We start from the raw sequence: 9613 nt of genomic DNA on the forward strand, positions 1-9613 counted from the left end.
TCATGGCCCATCACCCAGTCACCCCACCCCACCACCCACTTCCCCTTCCACTACCCCTTGTTTGTTTCCCAGAGTTAGGTGTCTCCTGTTTTGTCACCCTCACTGATACTTTCACTCATTTTCTCTCCTTTGCCTTTATTCCCTTTCACTAATTTTTATATTTCCCAAATGAGTGAGACCATATAATGTCTGTCCTTTTCCGATTGACTGTTTTCACTCAGCATAATAACCGGGACAGCTGCACCCCAATGTTTATTGCAGCAATGTCCACAATAGGCAAACTGCGGAAGGAGCTTCTGTGTCCATCGAAAGATGATGGATCAAGAAGCTGTGGTGTGGCGGGCAGTCATGGCGGCTCACCTAAAGAAACGAGTGTACAAGGAATTCACTAAGGTGGTCCAGCAACAACAGGAGGAAATTGCAACCAAGAAACTGCGATTGACAAAACCAAGTAAATCTGCAGCACTCCACGTAGATCGGTGTAAAGCTCCCTCCCCAGCGGATGCTTTGCAGTATCTACTCCAGTTTGCCAGAAAGCCTGTTGAAGCAGTAAGTGTGGAAGGAGTAGTCAGGATTCTCTTGGAACATTATTATAAGGAGAATGATCCATCTGTGAGACTGAAAATTGCATCATTGTTGGGTTTATTATCAAAGACTGCAGGATTTTCACCAGACTGCGTTATGGATGATGCCATTAACATCCTGCAGAATGAAAAGTCTCATCAAGTCCTTGCTCAACTGTTGGACACCTTGCTCCCAGACAACTGGCACCAAACTCCCAGAGAATCAAGCTATCCAGATGGGATTAGTTGATGTAGCCTGCAAGCACCTCACAGACACGTCTCATGGTGTAACAAATAAGTGCCTGCAATTACATGGCAATCTTGGCTCTATGGAGACAAGTGTCACAAAAGATGGAGAAGGCCTAGCTGTCAGAGATGTCCAGAAGATTATAGGGGATTACTTCAGTGACCAAGACCCACATGTCAGAGCAGCAGGTATAAAAGCCATGTTGCAGCTTCATGAAAGAGGACTGAAATTACACCAAGCAATTTATAATCAGGCCTGTAAATTGTTGTCTGATGACTATGAACAAGTGCGCAGTGCTGCAGTCCAACTTATCTGGGCTGTCAGTCAGCTCTATCCTGAAAGCACTGTCCCCATTCCTTCTTCTAATGAAGAAACTCGCTTAGTTGATGATGCATGTGGAAAAATTTGTCCCGTGGTCAGTGATGGCTCCTGGGTGGTTGGAGTTCAGGCTGCAAAGCTATTGGGCTCAATGGAACAAGTCAGTTCTGATTTCTTGGAGCAGACGCTCGACAAGAAGCTCATGTCAGATCTCAGGAGAAAACGCACTACACATGAACGTGCCAAGGAACTTCACAGGTCAGGAGAGTTTTCCAGTGGCAGAAGGTGGGGAGGTGATGCTCCCAAGGAAGAAATAGATACAGGAGCTGTGAACTTGATTGAGTCAGGAGCTTGTGGAGCCTTTGTTCATGGATTGGAAGATGAGATGTATGAGGTCCACATTGCTGCTGTGGAGGCTCTCTGCATGCTGGCCCAATCTTCACCTTCTTTTGTGGAGAAATACCGCCCTGATTTCCCGGTTGACATGTTTAATGATGAAATTGAGGAAGTACGCCTGCAGTCCATACACAGCATGAGAAAAATTTCTAATAATATCACTCTCCGAGATCCTGGCTGTGTTAGAGGATTTGTCCAGAGATATTCGAGAGGCTGGCTCTTCACGAACTTTTATGCTGTACTAATGTTTCGACTAAAGAAGGGATTCATCTTGCACTGGTGGAGCTGCTGAAAAATTTAACCAAGTACCCTACTGATAGGGACTCTGTATGGAAGTGCTTGAAGTTTCTGGGAAGTCGGCATCCAACCCTGGTGCTTCCCTTGGTGCCAGAGCTCCTGAGCACACATCCATTTTTTGACACGGCTGAACCAGACATGGATGACCCAGCTTACATTGCAGTTTTGGTTCTTATTTTTAATGCTGCTACAACCTGTCCAACAATGCAGGCACTGTTCTCAGATCATACCTTCAGGCATTATGCCTACCTCCGAGACAGTCTTTCTCATCTTGTTCCTGCCTTAAGGTTACCAGGTAGAAAACTAGTGTCATCGTCCATTTCTCCTGGTATTGCGCCCCATGAGGACCTGTCCCATCAGTTCCTGCAGCAGAGCCCTGAAAGGGTGTACAGTCTTCAGAGCACCAGGACCCTCAGGGAACCCAGAAGCTGCTGGAGTTCACCATCCGGGATCTGCAAAGACTTGGAGAACTTCAGTCTGAACTAGCAGGAGTTGCTGACTTCTTGGCTACCTATCTTCGGTGTCAGCTTCTTCTCATCAAGGCCTTGCAAGGAAAGCTGTGGAATGTGGCTGCCCCTTTGTATTTGAAGCAGAGTGACTTGGCCTCCGCGGCAGCAAAACATCATGGAAGAGACCTGCAAAATGGACTTCATGTACAGTGGTGTGGAGAAGAAACAGGGAGTGATTATACATCACATGAGGCTGCAGGCCAAAGCCTTGCAACTTATAGTAACAGCACAGACTACTCGAAGAGTTGACCCCTTATTTGGGATGTGTGAAAACTTTTTACAGGAAGTGGACTTTTTTCAGAGGTGTTTTATTGCTGATTTGCCCCCACCTACAGGACAGCTTTGTGGACAAACGTCTTGACCTTATGCCCCGACTCATGACATCCAAACCTGTGGAAGTGGTCAAAATTCTACAGACCATGCTGAGGCAGAGTACCTTCTTGCACCTCCCCCTTCCAGAGCAGATGGAACACACTTCAGCCACCATCATTGAGCCAGCAGGCGAGTCAGACAACCCTTTGCGGTTTACATCTGGATTGGTTGTGGCCCTGGATGTCGATGCGACCCTGGAACATGTGCAGGACCCTGAGAGAGCTGTGAAGGTCCATGTCTTCTATCCAGATGGCCAGGCTCAGAGGATTCATCCTAAGCCGGCAGACTTGCAGAATCCTGGCCCAGGGCGCCACCAGCTTATCACTCAGGTGTACCTCTCCCATACTGCCTGGACAGAACCATGCCAGGTGGAAGTGAGACTGCTACTGGCCTACAACTCTAATTCCCGCATTCCAACCCCCCCCCCGGATTGAAGGTGGCAAAGTGTCACCCCAGGTGGAAACCAGCATGGAGGGCACCATCCCCTTCAGCAAGTCTGTGAAAGTTTACATAATGCCCAACCCCGCAAGGCGCTGAGTCACAAGCATTGTGTAGAGCTGAAGCTGAGAAAGACCTTCTTAGGTAGCAGAGTGAGCCCGAAGCCTAGAGCACTTCACCTGGAGCCGGCGTATGGGCATGTGCACCATCACCCTTATCGTCTCATCTGGTATCAAACACAAAATAAATTATTTTGCATTAAAAAATCAAAAACCTTCAAGTCCACACCTCTTCCTTCCCTGACTCCCCCCACCACCTCTATAAAGTTGAGAAAACAACAACAACAACAACAACAACAACAACAACAAAAGAAGCTGTGGTCTATGATACGATGGAATATTACTCAGCCATTAGAAACGACAAACGCCGTGAAAGGAGAGTGACGTTTGGTTCTACTTGTTGGGTTCGTGTTGTTGTACGTGTGTGTGCAGCCAACCAGCAGTGCTCGTTAGGTACCAGATCATCTACTAAGAAGGGTCTTTTACTCGAAACCAGGAAAGAGGAGAGAGAAAGAACTAGTTTCGAGAGCTTTTTGATTTGGAAAAAGCATTCCAAAAATCACGATTTTCATTATACAGTAAGGGAGTAGCTTCCTTTCTGTGTTCATTCTCGTGAGGATTAACGATAGAGGGAGTCCTGTGAAATGAAGACTACTTTGTATTCCAATTTAATTCCTGGAATTTCCTTTTTTTTTTTTTTTTTTTTGGTTTTGGTTTTGACTGACATTCAAAAACTGAAAAACTTCTAGCTCATAACTTTGTTGCATTTCTAGGTCCCTGCAGCAACAAAAGGAAATCGTCGTATTAGGACTAGAAGTTTAAGTGAGTCCTAAAGTATTGGAAGAAAATTCTAAAATATACATTGAGGTTCTACAGGGAAAAGATTGAGTTTAAACAAAAGAGCCTGAGCTAATTCTTCCAGAAGGTTTGTTACCTTGAATTCAGAGCCCTTTTACGAGTATATTAGAAAAATAAGTAGTCCCACAGTATCAGTCGATTCATGTATTAATGAGATGAGAGCTAACATTAATGAAACTAACTCTAAAGTAGTTGACTGCCAAGCTGATTGTTAAATTGGTTATTATGGAAACAGGAGAACCAACTCACACACTTAGAAATAAGGTCCCAGACTGGAAGCACTGGTAAATGTAGCTGCTCATAATCTAAGTTAAATAATTCCTTGACAGTCCGAGTAGATCTATATCAACATGGCGGTCTTCTGTGTAATTTAGGGTGTTTAGTAGGAAATTATCGAATAGACTTCATGATTCCCTAGAGCTTATTTTTGAGAGGTGCTAGTGAATCAGGAGGGAAAAAAATGAATGCTCAAAAAAGTCCTATTTCCATCTTACACATTTGGGGAAACTGTAAGAATATGTCCAAAGAATCTTGGTCTTCAATAGTTTTATATACAGTAATAACTAACACCATAAAATAGCACTTATTTGGATAGAATTGATGGTAGACGTGGCAGTACTACATCCTTTTCTACAATGTCTGAGCGTTTGTAGTACTTCAGACCTTTCCATCAGGCGTCAACATTAAATATTGAATACCTCTAGAAAGTGTGAAAATAATTTTGACTTTGGAAGTAGTTAACGTGAAGTTTTTCCGTGTGTCCCATTGGACTTTTCTAGTGATGATCCTCCTAGGATGCTTTATCAGTAGGTGTCTGGATTTTATGGACTAAAAACCTGATATTTTCTTTTACAGTTGAAATCTGTAAATTATCTTTATACTTAATTTTCTATGTCCTTTCATAGCAAAAAGTAAGCAAAATATGCCAAGACAAAGAATGATGGTCCCCCCACCAAACCTTGAACATAACCGTTGAGGAACAAGAACTGTCGGAGATCTATGTGTGTGTATCTGTCCGTACATCCATGCATACATGGCAAGATTTAACAGAAATCACAATTCCGACATCATCTGTGGTTTATGTCACAGCTCTTCTCTGTCGTCAGCCTCTGTTTTTCTCTTTGGGCTTTCGTTGAAAAATACTCGGCCTCATGTCTTTCGCTCTGAGACTTTAACTGTAATCCTTGAATTCTTAATTTCAGTTCACAAACCCTAGTCTTAGAACTCATGAGTCTCCAGATTTCCATGACTGTCACCAAAAGTTGAAAATCCTATCGGTTTGCCCCCCTTTTTTTATTTAAACTAAAGACTTAAAAGAAAGGAAATAAAAAAAAATGCTTCTTTCTGTCTTGACAGACATGAGGAAGAAACTGCAAACAGGAATACAGGTGGAAGCAACTCCTTCCGTAGCCTCCCCTTGTACTTTTAAAAGAGCTTTATCATGTGGTTAATGATGGAGAAAGTGGACAACGTGCATTGTATATGTCTGCTGTCCGCAGACTGTATTGTGTGACTGTATTTTTTTCCCAGTCATTGAAAGGATTCTCCCAGTATGATACCTCATAATTTAAAAAAAGTGGTTTTTTTTCTCCTTTAAAATAGTCATCATTTGGAACTGGAGGGTATTACGCTGAGTGAAGTAAGTCAATCGGAGAAGGACAAACATTGTAATGTCTCATTCATTTGGGGCATATACAAATAGTGAAAAGGAAGAAAGGGGAAAGGAGAACAAATGAGTGGGAAATATCAGAAAGGGAGACAGAACGTGAGAGACTCCTCACTCTGGAAAACGAACAAGGGGTGGAAGAAAAGGAGGTGGGGTGGGGGTGTGCGGTGACTGGGTGACGAGCATTGAGGGGGGCAGTTGATGGGATGAGCGCTGGGTGTTATGCTATATGTTGGCAAACTGAACTCCAATAAAAAAATCATCATTATTTTATGACATTTATAAAATGCAGTAAAAGATAAGGAAACCATCCTGAGAGGCAGGATGCCTCTCTCATTTGGCCATCTTTTTAACACGTTCTACTTATTTTCCTCCCTTATTATTTAAGGCTTTTTTGGATGTATGCACTGACTTTTTTTATCAGCTGTATTTTTGAGGAATAAGCTCTTCAGTTTACAGGTGCTGTATCTTTTATAGTCATAAATTCATTGGTTTCTAGAAATACACATTTGCTTCCATGTATCCATTAGAGTGCAACAATCCTGAACTCCTATGGGAGTTTTCACTGATGAAAGTTGTTTTTATACTTACCTGTTGTATTGAAGCAGGTCTGAAGACCAGGAAGAAAGCTGACTAGTGATCTGAATTGCAAAATGCTGAGAACTAACCAGTGGGTTGTCATGGTGCCTAATGACTCTTTGTGTGTGTGTGTGTGTGTGTGTGTGTGTGTGTGCACGCGCGCGCCTGATGACTCTTAAGTACAAAGGAAGTTTAGTAATTATTTGAAGTAAAGACAACACAGTCATTTGTAGGAGATCCTTAGCTAGAAAGTGTTGATATTCTTTGAAGAAATCAATACAACAAAACCTTAGAAAGTTTTAGAAGAAGTTACCAAAAAATCAAAACCTGAGCTGCAGAAAAGAAAAGTCATGTATCTGAGGTGACAAACGTAAGGGAAGCAAGTAAGTGCAGGAAAGCTGGAAGCTCTCGATTGGTCGCGGCCACAGAGAGTTTGGACAAGACAACAGGATGTGCCACTTTTGTTTTGTAGGGAAGTGTCGTTTGTGACCATCATATTTGTAATGGGTTTTCCGTTGGTTTTGGCGGCAACAATGTTTGCCACTCCTCTGGTCTAACTGGACCGAGACATCCCTCGCTCCTGTTACCACTAGTCCATGTTTGCAGTGATGTTGGTTGGCTTTGGAAATGGGAACTTTGTGGATAAAACGGAAGTTTCTCTGGCATCGAGTGGAAAACAAAGAGCCCACACAAGGCTCTGTAGGGATGGTGTGTGTGTCATGCGTGCGCACGAGGTACTCTCATAACGGGAAATATACAGTACTCCATTTCATCAACAGTAGCTCAAATTTAGTTACTGAAACAGTGGTTTCAATGAACATTGTGTTCTCTGCTTCAGGTTTTTGTTAAGCGACAAATTTGGAAAGTGTAGTACCGTAAAGAACTATAAATTCATTAGAATATAGCTGACCTTCCCACAACGTGGGGATTAGGGGTCCCGACAGCATCCCCCAGCACAGCTGAAAATCCATGTATGATTTTTGATTCTGCCAAAACCTGACTGTTAGTAGTAGCCCACTGTTGATTGGAACCTTACCGATGATATAAACAGTAGATTAATATGTATCTTACAATGAAGTGAGCTGGGGAAAAGAGAATGTTATTAAAATCATAAGGAAGAGGGGCGCCTGGGTGGTGCAGTCATTGGGTTCCTGGGCGATGCCGTCAGTTAAATGCCTGACTCTTGGATTTGGTTCAGGTCATGATCTCATGGTCTCTGGATCAAGCCCTGCATCGGGATTCATGCTCAGCAGTGAGTCTACTTGGAATTCTCTCCCTCTGCCCCTCCAACTCTTGTACACACTCTTTCTCATTCTCTCTTAAGTAACTAACTAAATCTTTAAAAAAAGAAAATCATGGGAGTAAAGACATGTATGGTGCTGTACTGTATAAAGAAGTGGACCCATGCAATGCAAACACATGTTGTTCAAGGAACAACTGTACTCTTACCTTTTATATATATATGTCCCACTTATTAAACTGTGATCGTTAGACAGCCATCAGCAGTTGTCCCTAAGGCTAGTGACCTCTTTTTTTCTCTCTCCTACTCCTTGTCTGCAGAACAGGAATGCTGCCCCTCTCTACTGCATTAGCGGGAAAGGATCTCTGAGGGCAATTTAGAAGACCTGGTGTCTGTTTCCACGCTTGCCCTTTCCAAGCTGGGTCACCTGTCCTCACTCCACGGGGCCTTTGTTCTGTTATGTGTGCTTGAATAGTAGATGGTGGTCAAAGAGTCTCATACAGTATAATCTAGTTAGAAATCACTGAGCGCACGACTTACACGAGAGCCACTCCGCCCCGGGTCCCCTGCCCTGCGTGCCCGCTCTTCGTGGCGCTCGCCACCTTGTGACAGGTTACAGATTTATTCAGTCATTGTCTCTTCCACCCGCCGAGGAAGACCAAACCTGTGGTTGGGGGCAGACGCCTGATGTGTTTTGCCCATCGCTGTGTCATCAGCGCCTGCGTCAGAGCGTGTCGGAAACCACATGAGGCTCGCGGTGAATGTTTCTGGAATGAGTTAGTTATTAGGATCCAAACTGTATTTCTGGGTAATAATTTAGAGATCACTAAAACCTAAGTTCCTATGATAAGGGTTTTATGTGTCTGTCAGCCGGCTTTATGACGTTCTTTGGTTTGCATGAAAAACTCTATTCCTCCTACAGGATAGGATTCGAAGAGCAATTTATATTTAGAAGATGTTTATAGTAAGCCTTATGGGCCCGGTTTATCGCAGTGGTCTCTTGTTATTCAAATGCTGTATTTTCTCAAATGTAGATTGTACAGTTGTGCCTGGGAGGCGTGTGCACTGCATGAAAGTAGTATCTGTGAGGCACTCTAGCCATCGTCACAGCGTATGGCTATTCCTGTAGATACTTACTTAAACCACAAAATATTGGCACATTGCTTTCTTTCTTAGCAGGTAGAAAATGTACATGATAATAAAAATGTTACCTGATAGAAGAAATTTAATTCATTCGTTTCACAATTAAGAGTCTGACGATGAGAGATCTGCCCTAAATGGCTACCTACTTATGCATCATGCTTATTATATGTGTCAGATTGAAATATTTCCCATCATCCTGGTAAGTTGAGGAGTAAGGCCCACCTGAGCGCGACCCGAACGCAAGGGCATGAGGCTTTGCACGAGGTGTGGTGCATGGCAATTGGTCCTTTCTGTTTACAGTCACTCCGGGGTGGGGTCCGGGTCTGGAGTGATATCATCTCCTGTCCTGCCTTGCGTGCTGTTTGTAGGTGGACACCTCCCACATTTGTCATTCTCCCACTGAATTGTATATCCAACTACTCATGTAACCTCTCCTCCAGTTTCTGCACATAAACATGATCTCACCAACTCCCCCTGAACACACTCATCTGTATTCTTCACCCCTATGACTTGACTGCAAGGCTGTCTTCCCAGTTACTCAGCCTCCAGACCTCAGAGGTGTCTTTAATTCCTTGCTGTCTTTCAAACCCCCATCCAGTGCATCAGCAAAATACCTTTTATCTTGACCTTCAATATAGATCCAGAATGCAGCTGTTTTCTATTATCTCCACTGCTAGATCCTAATTCAAGTGACCATCTTCTCTTGCCTGAATTCTTCAGAAGCCTTTTGTGGGGTTTTCCTGCCTTTCCCCATGCCCCGCTGTAAGATTCTACACGGAGCAGCCATCTCGATCCACTTAAAGCAAAAGTAAGATCCTATAACTCTTCTGAAACCATTTGAAGGCTCACCTGGCTCAGTCACTGTAAAAGCCTAAGTGAGGATGGTGGTCAAAAGGCCTACGTGATCTGTCTGCCCTTCCTTGTCTCT

The 9613-nt window shown here is 43.5% G+C and overlaps 1 pseudogene; it reads left to right on the forward strand.

Moving 5' to 3' along the window:
* Window positions 1–348: 348 nt before the first annotated feature.
* On the forward strand, window positions 349–3239 carry LOC129515708 (integrator complex subunit 4-like; annotated as a pseudogene).
* The last annotated feature ends 6374 nt before the right edge of the window (window positions 3240–9613 follow it).

The sequence above is a fragment of the Nyctereutes procyonoides genome, unplaced genomic scaffold (genome assembly GCF_905146905.1).
Source record: "Nyctereutes procyonoides isolate TBG_1078 unplaced genomic scaffold, NYPRO_anot_genome, whole genome shotgun sequence".
NCBI classification, from domain to species: domain Eukaryota; kingdom Metazoa; phylum Chordata; class Mammalia; order Carnivora; family Canidae; genus Nyctereutes; species Nyctereutes procyonoides.